General features: G+C 39.9%; 1 pseudogene; it reads left to right on the forward strand.

Moving 5' to 3' along the window:
- Positions 1 to 2,885: 2,885 nt before the first annotated feature.
- Positions 2,886 to 5,164, forward strand: LOC105523735 (annotated as a pseudogene).
- The last annotated feature ends 9,364 nt before the right edge of the window (positions 5,165 to 14,528 follow it).

The following is a 14,528-nucleotide window of genomic DNA, read 5'->3' on the forward strand; positions in this document are numbered from 1 at the left end:
AAAAATCAGGTGAGCACTTGTTTGAACTTCATATCACTGAAAGAGGCACTGAATAGATAGAAAAAAAAAAAAAGTCTTAAATTACCAACGCTACCCCTGCCCCATTCCTGGCAGCTGTAGCATGTTGTGGAGAGTGTCTCTGGGCTCCAGGGGAGAGGGAACACAGCAATTGTTAGGCATTGAACTCAGCACTCTCCTGTTACCAATGAAACAAAAACTGGACAAAACTCAGCTAGCACCCGTCCGTGAAGGGTGCATTTAAACCAACCCTAGCCAGAGGGTAATTGCCAATTCCAGTGGTCCAATCTTGAGTTCCCACAAACCGCATTACCAAGAGCTAGAGCTCTCTGTGTCTCCAACATCAATTACATTGAAAGACAGTCTAGGCCATACGAACTGCAACTCTTAGTAGAGTCTTAGCGCTAAACTAGGCCCAGAGATAGTAGACTTGGTGGTGGTGGTGGTTGGGGGGGTGCAGTATGAGACCTATGGAGACACCAACAGGAGCAGCCAGCCAAGGAACTGCTGGGTAATGCCAGCCAAGAAAGTGCTGGCATTACCCCTCCCCTAAACTCAGGCTGCGTGGCTTATGGCTCCAAAAGAGACCCCTTCCTTCCACTTGAGGAGGGGAAAGAGAAGAGTGGGGAGGACTTTGTCTTGCTCGTGGATACCAGCTCAGCCACAGCAGAATAAGACACTGGTCAGAGCCAGGAGGCCCCTGTTCCAGAAACGAGCTCTGAGATGTCACTTTTAGACACACCCTGGGCCAGAAGGGAACCCTCTGCCTTAAAAGAAAGGACTCAGTTCTGGCAGCATTGATTGCCTGCTAACTGGAGAGCCCGTGGGCCATGAATAACCAGCAGTGATACACAGGTACTATGTTGATGGCCTTGGAAGAAACTCTGACCCTTGCTAGCTTCATGTGAGACTCAGCACATTACCACCACATTACCAGATATAGTGGCTATGAGGAAAACTCTTTCTGTTTGAGAAAAGGAGAGGGAAGAGCAAATGTGACTTTCTCTTGCACCTTAGGTGTCAACATGGCCACAGTGGGGTATAGCATTATGTGGGCTCTTGGGCTCCCTGATTCTTGGACTTGACTTTTGGATGGCATTTCTGGACATTTCCTGGGCTAGAGGGGAGCCAACTACCCTGAAGGGTGAGTCCCAGGCCAGGCAGTATTCATTACAAGCTGATTTAAGAGCGCTTGGGCACTAAAAAAAATTTAGTGGTATTCTTGCAGTATGCCTTGTGTGGTGGTAGCTACAGGGTGAAGCTCCTCTGCCTTTGAAAGTGGAGGGAAGAGTGGGAAAAACTGTGACTTGTGGTTTGAGTGTCAACTCAGCTGAAGTACAATAGAACACCAGGTAGACTTCTAAGATTTTTAACTCTAGTCCCCGACTCCTGGTTGGCACCTCTGGACCCAACAAGGGCATGAGGCACCTTGCCACCCTTAAGAAAAAAGAAAAGAGGCCTGGCTGGCTTTGTCACTTGCTGATTGTAGTGTCCCAGTGCCTTGAGTGAACATAGGCAGTAGCCAGGGAGTTGTTACACCAAGCCTTGAGAGAAACCCAGTGCTGTGCTGTGCTGGCTTCAGGTCTGAGCCAGCACAGTCATAGTGGTGGTGGCCACAGAGGTGCTTGTGCCACTTCAACCCTAGCTTTAGATGACTCAGAACAGAGAGAGAGAAAGACTCTGTTTGGGAAAAAACAAGGGAAGAGAATCAGAATCTTTGGCTGGTAATCCAGATAATTCTCCTGGATCTTGTCAAACACCATCAAGATGATATCTCTACAAGTCTGCAAGAACCAGAGCCTTACTGGGTTTACAGGTGCCCTGTAAAGAAGAAACAGCTTAGAACACAACACCCAAGCAAGCCCCTTCAAATATCTGGAAAGTCTTCCCAGGGACAGGTACAAATAAGTCCAGGCAGTGATGACTACAATAAATACCTAACTCCTCAATGTCAAGTCACTGAAGAACATCTACTAGCATTGGCACCATCCAGGAAAATATGACCTCACCAAGTTAATTAAGTAAGGCACCAGGGAAGGGACTTTTCAGACAGATACTTTAAAGTAGCCGTGTTGAGGAAACTCAAAGAAATTCAAGATAACATGAATGAGGAATTCAGAATTTTATCAGATAAATTTAACAAAATGATTGAAATAATTTAAAAGAATCAAGCAGAAATTCTGGAGCTGAAAAATGCAACAGGCATGCTGAACAATGCATCAGATTTCTTTAATAGCAGAATTGATCAAGAAGAAGAAGAAAAAAATAGTGAGCTTGAAGGTTACTCAAAGCTATAGTAACAGAATTTCTCAAGCCCAGAGAAATATATCAATATCCAAGTGAAAGAACATTATAGAACACAAAGCAGATTTAACCCCAAAAGGGACTTTCTCAAGGAATCTAATAATCAAACTCCCAAAGGCCAAGGATAAAGAAAAAATTCTAAAATCAACAAGAGAAAAAGAAAAAACAAAGAACACACAGTAAAGGTCCAACATGTCTGACAGCAGACTTTTCAGGGGAATCTTTACAGGCCAGGATAAAATGGCATGACACATTTAAAGTGTTGAAGAAAAAATAATATCCTAGAATAGTATATCTGACAATGATATCCTTTAATCATGAAGGAGAAATAAAGACTTTCCCTAACAAAAAAAAGTGGAGGGTTTTCTTCAACACCATACCTGTCTTAAAAGGAATGTTAAGGAAACAATTCAATCTGAAAAGACATTAATAAACAATAAGAAATTATCCAAGGTTAAAAACCTCACTGGTAATAGTAAGTAGACAGGGAGACATTTTGTGGCCCTCTGGGAGGGAGGCGAACAACATGTGTGGCTGCAGAGGGAGAAAGGTGAAATGCGCAGGTAACATCTAAAGGAACTGGTTTAAATCCTAATGCCAAAGTATGGCAAAAAATTGCTTCTGGAAATACTGATGCCATCCAAGGAACTCATGAAACTGAAATATCTTGGCATGAAACAGCAGCTACATCAGGTGCTCATCCTGAGTGTAATGCAGAGCTCTCAGGAGACATGTGTAAAGAATATAAAGTAACGTATTATTTATCTTGTGAAATTACAAGAAATACTACAGGCATTGAAGAATCAACTGAAAACTAATTTCAAGCCCAGAAGATCTGAATTACCAAATATATGTTTTTACAGAAAACAATTCAGCAATTTCTACAGAAGACCTAAAAGAATGTTTGAAGAAACTATTAGAATTGTGTTTTTCACACACAAAAAAAAGTTGTCAAAGGATCTTTACTTGATATCTCCAACGGATATTGATTATTTCATCTAAATTTGGATAGTTGCCAACATAGAAGAAATAAAAAAGTTGACCACAGACCCTGATCTAATTCTTGAAGTGTTGAGATCTTCTCCTATGGTACAAGTTGACAAGAAGGGTGAGAAAGTGAGATCAAGTCATAAGCATTGTATTGCGATTCTTAGATTTCTGGAACATCAGTAGAGGAAGTAAAAGCTTTGATCAAAAGTGCAAACTGAACCAAAGTGATAATCTGTGAGTTTGCACACAATCGCAACTGATATATCACTTTCCAGTCAGACACAGACACACAACAGGCTTTTAAATGCTTAAGAGAATAAGTCAAAACATTTCAGGGCAAGCCAATCACTGCAAGGATAAAGGCCATCAATACATTTTATTTGCTAAGAATGATTATCAACTGATGGATTCTAGTACATATAGCCAGCCCATTCAAACTCAAGCACAATATGCCTCACCAGTCTTTATGCAGCTTGTATATAATCCTCACCAACAATACTCGGTCTACGGTATTTTGCCTCAGTCTTGACCTCCAAATCTTGCACTTTGCTGTGAAACACCACTGGCTTCCTTTCCCAATGGTAGTTTTGCAAATAATTTTAATTGACTAGGGTCTCATAAAATAAATGCTGCTGCTATGAATATGGGTCTACCATCCAAAAAATGTGTGTGAAACCTCATTTTAGGTCATCTAGTGGTTCGGAACACTAAATAGAGGGCTTTGTATTATTGGAGGGTGGATCATTGAACACATGTAGTTCAAGAAACTTTCCAAACTGAACAACATAATCCTACAGTAATGAAGCATCTGGAGCAAACTTACCTTCAAAAGGAGACTTCCACTGTGCAGATAAAACGGAATGGAGACTATGGTAGAAGCAGAAGAACTCTTTTCAGAGGTTGAAGGTGATGAGAAGATGATAGTATCCCAAGACCCCATCCTTCAACAGCTGAATCAAAGGATCCAACAACAAAGTTTGGCTTACTAGCCTCAAATTTTCCACCTTTATCAAGAATGCCAGGGGAACTCATTTTGGAGAATAGGATTTCTCATGCTCTTACACGTGTCTACAAAGAAAAGGATAATAAAGAGTTGTTTGTTGTCTAGTGCCTGTAGATGAGCAGACAATGCACTTCTGATCAGGGTAAATCAACTCGAGTACCAGTCCTCCATGTGCAGCTGAGCTTCCTACATTAACCACAACTCAGCAAGAAAAAAATCTAATAGACAATTCCACTGTTCAGAGGTACAGTTTCAACCAGATGACTATATCAGTTTCTCCTCCAAGTGCTACAAAGTTATCAATGACAAACACTGCTTCACCATATAATAATACCATAAATGCAGATGCAGCTGTGGATCTACAGGAACCCCTAAAGTTAATTTATGCTGAAGTGTGCCAAAAGCTCCCTAAAGAGCCATATTCAGTTTCTGTGCAGCCACTCTGGGAAAGTCACTTATTGTAGTGTCTACCACCAAAAATGAAGACAATGAAGTTCCTGAGAAATCCATTGAGGAACCACATGAGAAGCCAGAAGCCAGGACGAGTAAGGATTATTCTGGCTTTGGAGGCAATACCATTCTCAGGGAAAACATGGAAAAATCAAGGAAAAGAGATGCCAGTTTAGCCATAGGAGTATACCTCAGGGAATTACTCAATATAATGGCAAAGAGGAATACGTACCACCCAGATCACCAAAGTACAAAACAACAAAGGCAACCCCAAAAAAACTATTCAAAAGTTTCTCTTTTTTCCTATTAATCTTGAGCCATGGCTATATTGAACTGCTTTGGAGTGGAGGTGGTAACCAGGAAGGAAACATGAGAAAGTACATCCTTAAATCATTATGAATTTTGGAGTTGTGAGTGATAGTGTATTAGGCAGTTCTTACATTGCTATAAAAAACTGCCTGAGACTGGGTAATTTATAAAGAAAATAGATTTACTTGACTCACAGTTCCCCAGGGCTGGGAAGGCCTCAGGAAACACAATCATGGCAGAAAAAGAAGCAAATACATCATTCTTCACATGGAAGCAGGAAGAAGTGCCAAGAAAAGGGGGGAAATACCCTTATAAAAAAACATCAGATCTCATGAGAACTCTCTCACTATTAAGAGAACAGCATGAGGGTAACTTCACCCATGATTCAACTACCTTCCACTGGGTCCCTCCAACAACAAGAGGGGATTATGGGAACAACAATCCAAGATGAGATTTGGGTAGGGACACAGCCAAACCATATTACTCAACCCCTGATCTTTCCAAAATCTCATGTACTCACATTTCAAAACATAATCATGCCTCCCCAACAGTCCTCCAAAGTCTTAACTCATTCCAACATTAACCCCAAAGTCCAACTCCAAAGTCTCATCTGAGACAAGGTAAGTCCCTTCCACCTATGATCCAGTAAAATCAAAAGCAAGTTAGTTTCTTCACAGATACAATGGAAGTACAGGCATTTGGGTAAAAACATCCATTCCATGTAGGAGAAATTGGCCAAAACAAACGGACTACAGGCCCCATGCAAGTCTGAAATACAATAGGGCAGTCACTAAACCTTAAAGTTTCAAAATGATCTCCTTTTAGTCCATGTCTCACATTGAGCTCAGGTTGATGCAACAGGTGGAATCCCATGGCTTGGGGAGCTCCACTCCTGTGGCTTTGCAAAGTACAGCTTCCCTCCAAACTGCTTTAACAGGCTTGAATTTATTATTTGTGGCTTTTCCAGTTGCACTATGCAAGCTGGTGGTGAATCTAACATTCTGGGGTCTGGAAAACAGTGACCCTTTTCTCACAGCTCCACTAATCTGTGCCACAGTGAAGACTCTGTGTGTGGGCTCCAACCCCACATTTTTGTCGCACATAGCCCCAGCAGAGGGTCTCCATGAGGGTTCCGCCCCTGCAACAAACTTCTGCCTGGACATCCAGTCATTTTCATATATTTTCTGAAATCTAGGCAGAGGTTCTCAAACCTCTGTTCTTTACTTCTGTGCACCCATGGGTTCAACATCACATGTAAGCCACCAAGGCTTGAGACTTACACCTTCTTAAGCAATGGCCTGAGCTGTATCTTAGGCTTTTTTAACCACAGTTTGAGGTGAAGCTGCTGGAATGCAAGGCACCATGTCCTGAGGCTGCATAGAGCAGGGGACCCTGGGCCTGGCCCAGGAACCATTTTCCCTCCTAGGCCTCAAGGCTTTTGATGGGAGGGTCTGTCATAAAGGTCTCAGACATTCCCCGTAGACATTTTCTTGGAGATTGACATTTGGCTTCTTTTTATTGATGCAAATTTCTGCAGCTGACTTGAATTTCGCCCCAGAAAATTGGTTTTTCTTTTCTATCTATGTCATCATCAGGCTGCAAATTTCCCAAACTATTATACTCTGCTTCCTTTTGAATGCTTTGCCACTTAGAAATTTCTTCCACCAGATACCCTAAATCACCTTTCTCAAGTTCAAAGTTCCACAGATCTCTAGGGCTGGGGCAAAATGCTGTCAGTCTCTATTAAAACATCACAACGGTCACCTTTGCTCCAGTTGCCAACAAGTTCCTCATCTCCATCTGAGACCACCTCAGCCAGGACTTTATTGTCCATATCACTATCAGCATTTTGGTCATAGTCATTCAAGTCTCTAGGAAGTTTCAAACTTTCCCACATATTTCTGTCTTCTTCTGAGCCTTCCAAACTGTTTCAACCTCTGCCTGTGACCCAGTTAAAAAGTCACCTCCACATTTTTGAGTAGTCTAACATCAGCGTCCCACTCCCTCAGTACCAATTTACTATATTAATTCATTCTCATGCTGCTATAAAGAGCTGCCCACACCTGGGTAAGTTACAAAGAAAAGAAGTTTAATTGACTCACAGTTTGCAGGGCTGAGGAGGACTCAGGAATCTTACAATCATGGTGGAAGTGGAAGCAAACATGTCCCCCTTCACATGGTAGCAGGAAAGAGACATGCCAAGCAAAGGGGGAAAAGTCTCTTATAAAACCATCAGATCTAAAGAAAGCTCACTCACTATCATGAGAATAGCATGAGGTAACTTCCTCCATGATTTAATTACCTTCCACCAGGTCTCTCCTATGATACGTGGAGATGATGGGAATAAAATTTAAGATAAGATTTTGGTAAGGACACAGCCAAGTCGTATCAGGTACGATCCCAAAAATTCACCTTTAATGTGATTTTTAAAGGCTGAAGGATTCCTATCTATCTATCCATTAATTTATCTATCTATTTATCCACACATACATAGATTAAAAAGCAGAATTTTTCTATAATTTTGTTTTTGATTAATATTTGCAGAGATTTTTTTCCAGGAATCAATTTTGAGGCTTTGGATTTAGCTTGGAAGAAAAAAAATTTCTTTTTTTTAATAGTATAATAGATGAGGGAGTGAGAGGAAACATTTTTTGAAGAAGCATTTCTGTGAAATTAAAATTTACTTTTTAAAATCTATTTAAAGTTTGGCTTGGAAAATGCCATCTCTGACCATATGGCCTTGTATTGCAAAGCAGACCAGTGGCTGGAGTGCCTCTTGTGAGTGTGAGTGTATACAAAAGCACCTGAAACCAAATCTGTTGTCATGTTAGCAAATGTTTTGAAAATTGAATGTAATAATTGGATGGATTTCTTTCTAGTTTGAAATTTTGTTTGCTTTTTTGACATTTCTAACATTTTATTCAACAAGTTGCTAAGCTCTGATTGTACCTGAAGATATAACAACCAATCAGCTTGATACTTAAGGAAAGCAATTCTACAAGAAGAGCTAACTATCCTAAATTTATGTACACCCAATAGAGGACCCCCAGATTCATAAAGCAAGTTCTCAGACACCTCCAAGGAGACTTAGATTCCCAAACAATAATAGTCAGGGACTTTAACACCCAAATTACAATACTAGACAGATCATCAAGGTGGAAAATTAACAAAGATTTTCAGGACCTGAACTCAGCTCTGAATAAAGGGAACCTCATAGATATTTATAGAACTCTCCACACCCCTCTCTCAAAAAAAATAAGAATATACACTCTTCTCATTCTCACATAACAGTTACTCTAAAATTGCTCATATAATCAGAAGAAAAACACTCCTAAATAAATGCAAAATAACTGAAATTTTAACAGTCTGTCAGACCACCGTGCAATCAAACTAGAATACAAGACTAAAAATTCACCCAAAATACACAACTACACAGAAATTGAACAACATGCTTCTGAATAACTCCTGGGTAAATAAGGAAATTACGGTAGAAATCAAGAAGTTCTTTGGAACTACTGAAAACAAAGAGACAATGTACCAGAATCTCTGGAACACAGCTAAAGCAGTGTTAAGAGGAAAATTTATAGCACTAAATGCCCACGTTATAAAGCTATAAAGATCTAAAATTAACAATCTAACATCACAACTAAAGGAACTAGAGAGCCAAGAGCAAACAAACCCCAAAGTTAGCAGAAGACAAGAAATAACCAAGATCAGATAGGAACTGAAGGAGATAGAGACATTAAAAACCCTGCAAAAAAACAACCAATCCAGGAGCTGATATTTTCAACAACAACAAAAAAAATGAATAAAATAGGTAGACAGCTAGCTATGCTAATAAAGAAGAAAAAATAGAAGAATCAAACAGACACAATCAGAAATGATAAGGGGAATATTATCACTGACTCCACATAAATACATAAACAATCATCAGAGAATTATTAGAGAAATGCAACTCAAAAGCACAATGAGATGCCATCTCATGCCAGTCAGAATGGCAATTATTAAATGTCAAAAAACAACAGATGCTGCTAGCCAGGTTGCAGAGAAAAAAATGCTCTTAAACTATTGGTGGGAGTGTAAATTAGTTCAACCACTGTGAAAGACAGTGTGGTGATTCCTCAGAGACCTAGAGTCAGAAATACAATGGGACTCAGCAATCCCATTACTGGATATATACCCAAAGGAATATAGAGTTTTCTATTACAAAGATACATGCATGTGTGTGTTCATTGAAGCACTATTCACAATAGCAAAGACATGGAATCCACCAAAATGCTCATCAATGTTAGAGTGAATTAAAAATATGTGGTATGTTTACAACATGGAATACCATGCAGCAATAAAAAGGAATGAGATTAGGTCATTTGCGTGGACATGTATGGAGCTGGAAGCTGTTATTTTCTGCAAAAGAACGAAGAAACAGAAAACCAAACACCATACGTTTTCACATATGAGTGGGAGCTGAATGATAACACACTGGGGCCTGTTAGGAGGAAGTGGGGAGTGGGAGAACATCAAAAAGAATAACTAATGGATGTTGAACTTAATACCTAGGTGATGGATTCATCTATGCAGCAAACCACCATTGCACACATTTACCTATATAACAAACCTGCACATTCTGCACATGTACTCCAGGACTTAAAATAAAAGTTGAAAAAAAAGTACACAGAAAAACACAACATATTATAACACTAAACCGGTGTGTAAACTGCCTTTATCCTAAGTAAAAAGATTAAATGATGAACTAATCAAAAATAATAACTACTATAACTTTTCAAAACATTGTAGTATAATTAAATATAAATAGAGAAAACAAAAAGATAAAAAGCTGGGGAGCAAAGTTAAAGCATTTAGATTTTTTTTTTTAATTATACTTTAAGTTCTAGGGTACATGTGCATAATGTGCAGGTTTGTTACATATGTATACATGTGCCATGTTGGTGTGCTGCACCCGTTAACTCATCATTTACATTAGGTATATCTCCTAATGCTATCCCTCCTCCCTCCCCTCACCCCATGACGGGCCCCAGTGTGTGAAGTTCCCCTTTCTGTGTCCAAGTGTTCTCATTGTTCAATTCCCACCTATGAGTGACAACATGCGGTGTTTGGTTTTCTGTCCTTGTGATAGTTTGCTCAGAATGATGGTTTCCAGCTTCATCCATGTCCCTACAAAGGACAGGAACTCATCATTTTATGGCTACATAGTATTCCATGGTGTATATGTCCCACATTTTCTTAATCCAGTCTATCACTGATGGACATTTGGGTTGGTTCCAAGTCTTTGCTATTGTGGATAGTGTCACAATAAACATACATGTGCATGTGTCTTTATAGCAGCATGATTTATACTCCTTTGGGTGTATACCCAGTAATGGGATGGCTGGGTCAAATGGTGTTTCTAGTTCTAGATCCTTGAGGAATCACCACACTGTCTTCCACAATGGTTGAACTAGTTTACAGTCCCACAAACAGTGTAAAAGTGTTCCTGTTTTTCCACATCCTCTACAGTATCTGTTGTTTCCTGACTTTTTAATGATCACCATTCTAACTGGTGTGAGATGGTATCTCATTGTGGTTTTGATTTGCATTTCTCTGATGACCAGTGATGATGAGCATTTTTTCATGTGTCTATTGGCTGCATCAATGTCTTCTACTGAGAAATGTCTGTTCACATTCTTCAGCCACTTTTTGATGGGGTTGTTTGATTTTTTTCTTGTAAATTTGCTTAAGTTATTTGAAGTTTTAGGATATTGGCCTTTTGTCAGATGGGTAGATTGCAAAAATTTTCTCCCATTCTGTAGGTTGCCTGTTCACTCTGATGGTAGTTTCTTTTGCTGTGCAGAAGCTCTTTAGTTTAATTAGACACCATTTATTAAGTTTGGCTTTTGTTGCCATTGCTTTCGATGTTTTAGACATGAAGTCCTTGCTCATGCCTATATCCTGAATGGTATTGCCCAGGTTTTCTTCTAGGGTTTTTATGGTTTTAAGTCTAACATTTAAGTGTTTAATCCATCTTGAATTAATTTTTGTATAAGGCATAAGGAAGTGATCCATTTTCAGCTTTCTACATATGGCTAGCCAGTTTTTCCAGCAACATTTATTAAATAGGGAATCCTTTCCCTATTTCTTGTTTTTGTCAGTTTTGTCAAAGATCAGATGGTTGTAGATGTGTGGTATTTTTTCTGGGGACTCTGTTCTGTTCTGTTGGTCTATATCTCTGTTTTGGTACCAGTACCATGCTGTTTTGGTTACTGTAAAGTCACTGAGTTTTTATTAGTTTTCTTTTTGTTTGTGCAAACAGTTTTGTTGTTGTCAGGTTAAAATAATGGATTATAATAAAGCATTTGCAAACCTCAGGGTAACCTCAAACAAAATATATACAATGCACACCAAAATAAAAAGCAGGGAATTGTATCGTATTACCAGAGAAAATTATCTTCAATTAAAAAAGTAGGAAGGAAAGAGATAAGAAAACAAAACCACATAACAATCAGAAAACAAATTTAAAAAATGACAGGAGTAAGTTCATATCAATAACAACATTGAATGTAAATGAACTAAACTCTCCAAACAAAAGACATAAACTGTCTAAGTGAATGAAAAAAACAAGACTCTATGATCTGTTGCCTGCAAAAAACACATATCACCTGTAAACACACACATAAACTAAAACTTTAAAAATAGAAAAAGACATTCCATATTGATGGAAATCAAAAAAAGAGAAAGAGTCACTATACTTATAATAGATTTCAACGTAAAAACTATAAGAAGAGGAATCAATGTAGGAGGCAGTTCCAAAATGTCTGAATAGGAACAGCTCTGGTCTGCAGCTCCCAGTGTGATCTACACAGAAAACGGGTGATTCCTGCATTTCCAACTGAGGTACCTAGTTCATCAGCCCATGGATGGCAAGTCAAAGCAGGGTGGGGTGTCACCTCATCTGGGAAGTGAAAAGGGTTGGGGGATTTCACTTTCCCAGCCAAGGGAAGCCGAGACAAACTGTATCTAGAAAAATGGGAAGTTCCCACCCAAATACTGTGCTTTTCCCACAGTCTTAACAACCAGCAGACCAGAGGATTCTCTCCTGCACCTGGCTCAGGGTGTCCCACACCCACAGAGCCTTGCTCACTGCTAGCACAGCAGTCTGAGATTGACCTGCAAAGCAGCAGCCTGGTGGTGGTTCGGGGGAGCATCCGCCATTGCTGAGGCTTGAGTAGTTAAACAAAACTGCTGGGAAGCTCAAACTGGGCAGAGCACACCACAGCTCAGTGAGGCCTACTGCCTCTATAGACTCCACCTCGATGGGCAGGGCATAGCTGAAGGAAAGGCAGCAGAAACTTCTGCAGACTTAAACGTCCCTGTCTGACAGCTCTGAAGAGAGCAGTCGTTCTCCCAGCATGGTGTTTAAGCACTGAGAATGCATGGAGTGCCTCCTCAAGTGAGTCCCTGACCCCCATGTAGCCTAACTGGGAGACAACTCCCAGTAGGGGCCAAATGACACCTCATCCTGGTGGGTGCCCCTCTAGGAGGAAGCTGCCAGAGGAAGAATCAGGCAGCAATATTTGCTGTTCTACAGTCTCCTCTGGTAATACCCAGGCAGAGTCTGGACTGGACCTCCAGCAAACTCCCACAGATCTGCAGTTGAGGGACCTAACTGTTACAAGGAAAACTAACAAACAGAAAGGAATAGCATCAACATCAACAAAAAGACATCCACACCAAAACAACATCTGTAGGTCACCATCAAAGACCAAAAGTAGATAAAACCACAAAGATGAGAAGAAACCAGAGCAGAAAAGCTGAAAATTCTAAAAACCAGAGCACCTCTTCTACTCCAAAGGATTACAGCTCCTCATCAGCAATGGAACAAAGCTGGATGGAGAATGAGATTGACAAGTTGATAGAAGTAGGCTTCAGAAAGTTGGTAATAACAAACTTCTCCAAGCTAAAGGAGCATGTTCTAACCCATCACAAGGAAGCTAAAAACCTTGAAAAAACATTAGACAAACTGTTAACTAGTAAACACAATGTAGAGAAGACCTTAAATGACCTGACGGAGCTGAAAACCATGGCACGAGAACTACATGACACATGCACAAGCTTCAATAGCTGGTTCAATCAAGTGGAAGAAAGGATATCAGTCACTGAAGATCAAACTAATGAAATAAAGTGAAAAAATAAGATTAGAGAAAAAACAGTAAAAAGAAATGAACAAAGCCTCCAAGAAATAAGGGACGATGTGAAAAGACAAAATATACGTTTGATTGGTGTACCTGAAAGTGATGGAGAGAATGGAACCAAGTTTGAAAACACACTTTGGGATATTATCCAAGATAACTTCCCTAACCTAGCAAGGCAGGCCAACATTCAAATTCAAGAAATACAGAGAACACAACAAAATGACTCCTCGAGAAGAGCAACACCAGGACACATAATCATCAGATTCACCAAGATTGAAATGGAGGAAAAATTGTCAAGGGCAGCCAGAGATAAAGGTCGGGTGACCCACAAAGGGAAGCCCATCAGACTAACAGTGGATCTCTCTGCAGAAACACTACAAGCCAGTAGAGAGTGAGGGCCAATATTCAACATTCTTAAAGAAAAGAATTTTCAACCCTTAATTTCATATCCAGCCAAACGAAGCTTCATAAGTGAAGGGGAAATACAATCCCTTACAGACAAGCAAATACTGAGAGATTTTGTCACCACCAGGCCTGCCTTACAAGAGCTACTGAAGGAAGTACTAAACAAAGAAAGAAACAACCAGTACCAACCCACTGCAAAAACAGGCCAAATTGCAAACACTATCGATGCTATGAAGGAACTGCATCAATTAACGGGCAAAATAACCAGCTAACATCTTAATTACAGGATCATAGTCACACATAAGAGTATTAACCATAAACGCAAATGAGCAAAATGCCCCAATTAAAAGATACAGACTGGCAAATTGGATAAAGAGTTAAGACCCATCAGTGTGCAGTATTCAGGAGACCCATTTCACGTACAGAGACACACATAGGCTCAAAATAAAGGGATGGAGGAAGATCTACAAAGTAAATGGAAAGCAAAAAAAAGCAGGGGTTGCAATCCTCATCTCTGATAAAACAGAACCAACAAAGATCAAAAGAGACAAAGAAGACCAGTACATAACGGTAAAGATATCAATTCAACAAGAAGAACTAACTATCTTAAATGTATATGCACCCAATCCAGGATCACCCAGATTCATTAAGCAAGTCCTTAGAGACCTACAAAGAGACTTAGTCTGGCATACAACAATGATGGGAGATTTAAAACCCCACTGTCCATATTAGACAGGTCAATGAGATAGAAGGTTAACAAACATATCCAGAACTTTAACTCAGCTCTGCACAATCGGTCCTAATAGACATCTATAGAATGCTCCACTCCAAAGCAACAGATTAGACATCCTTCTCAGCACCAC

This window comes from Colobus angolensis, unplaced genomic scaffold (assembly GCF_000951035.1).
Source record: "Colobus angolensis palliatus isolate OR3802 unplaced genomic scaffold, Cang.pa_1.0 Scaffold471, whole genome shotgun sequence".
NCBI lineage: Eukaryota > Metazoa > Chordata > Mammalia > Primates > Cercopithecidae > Colobus > Colobus angolensis.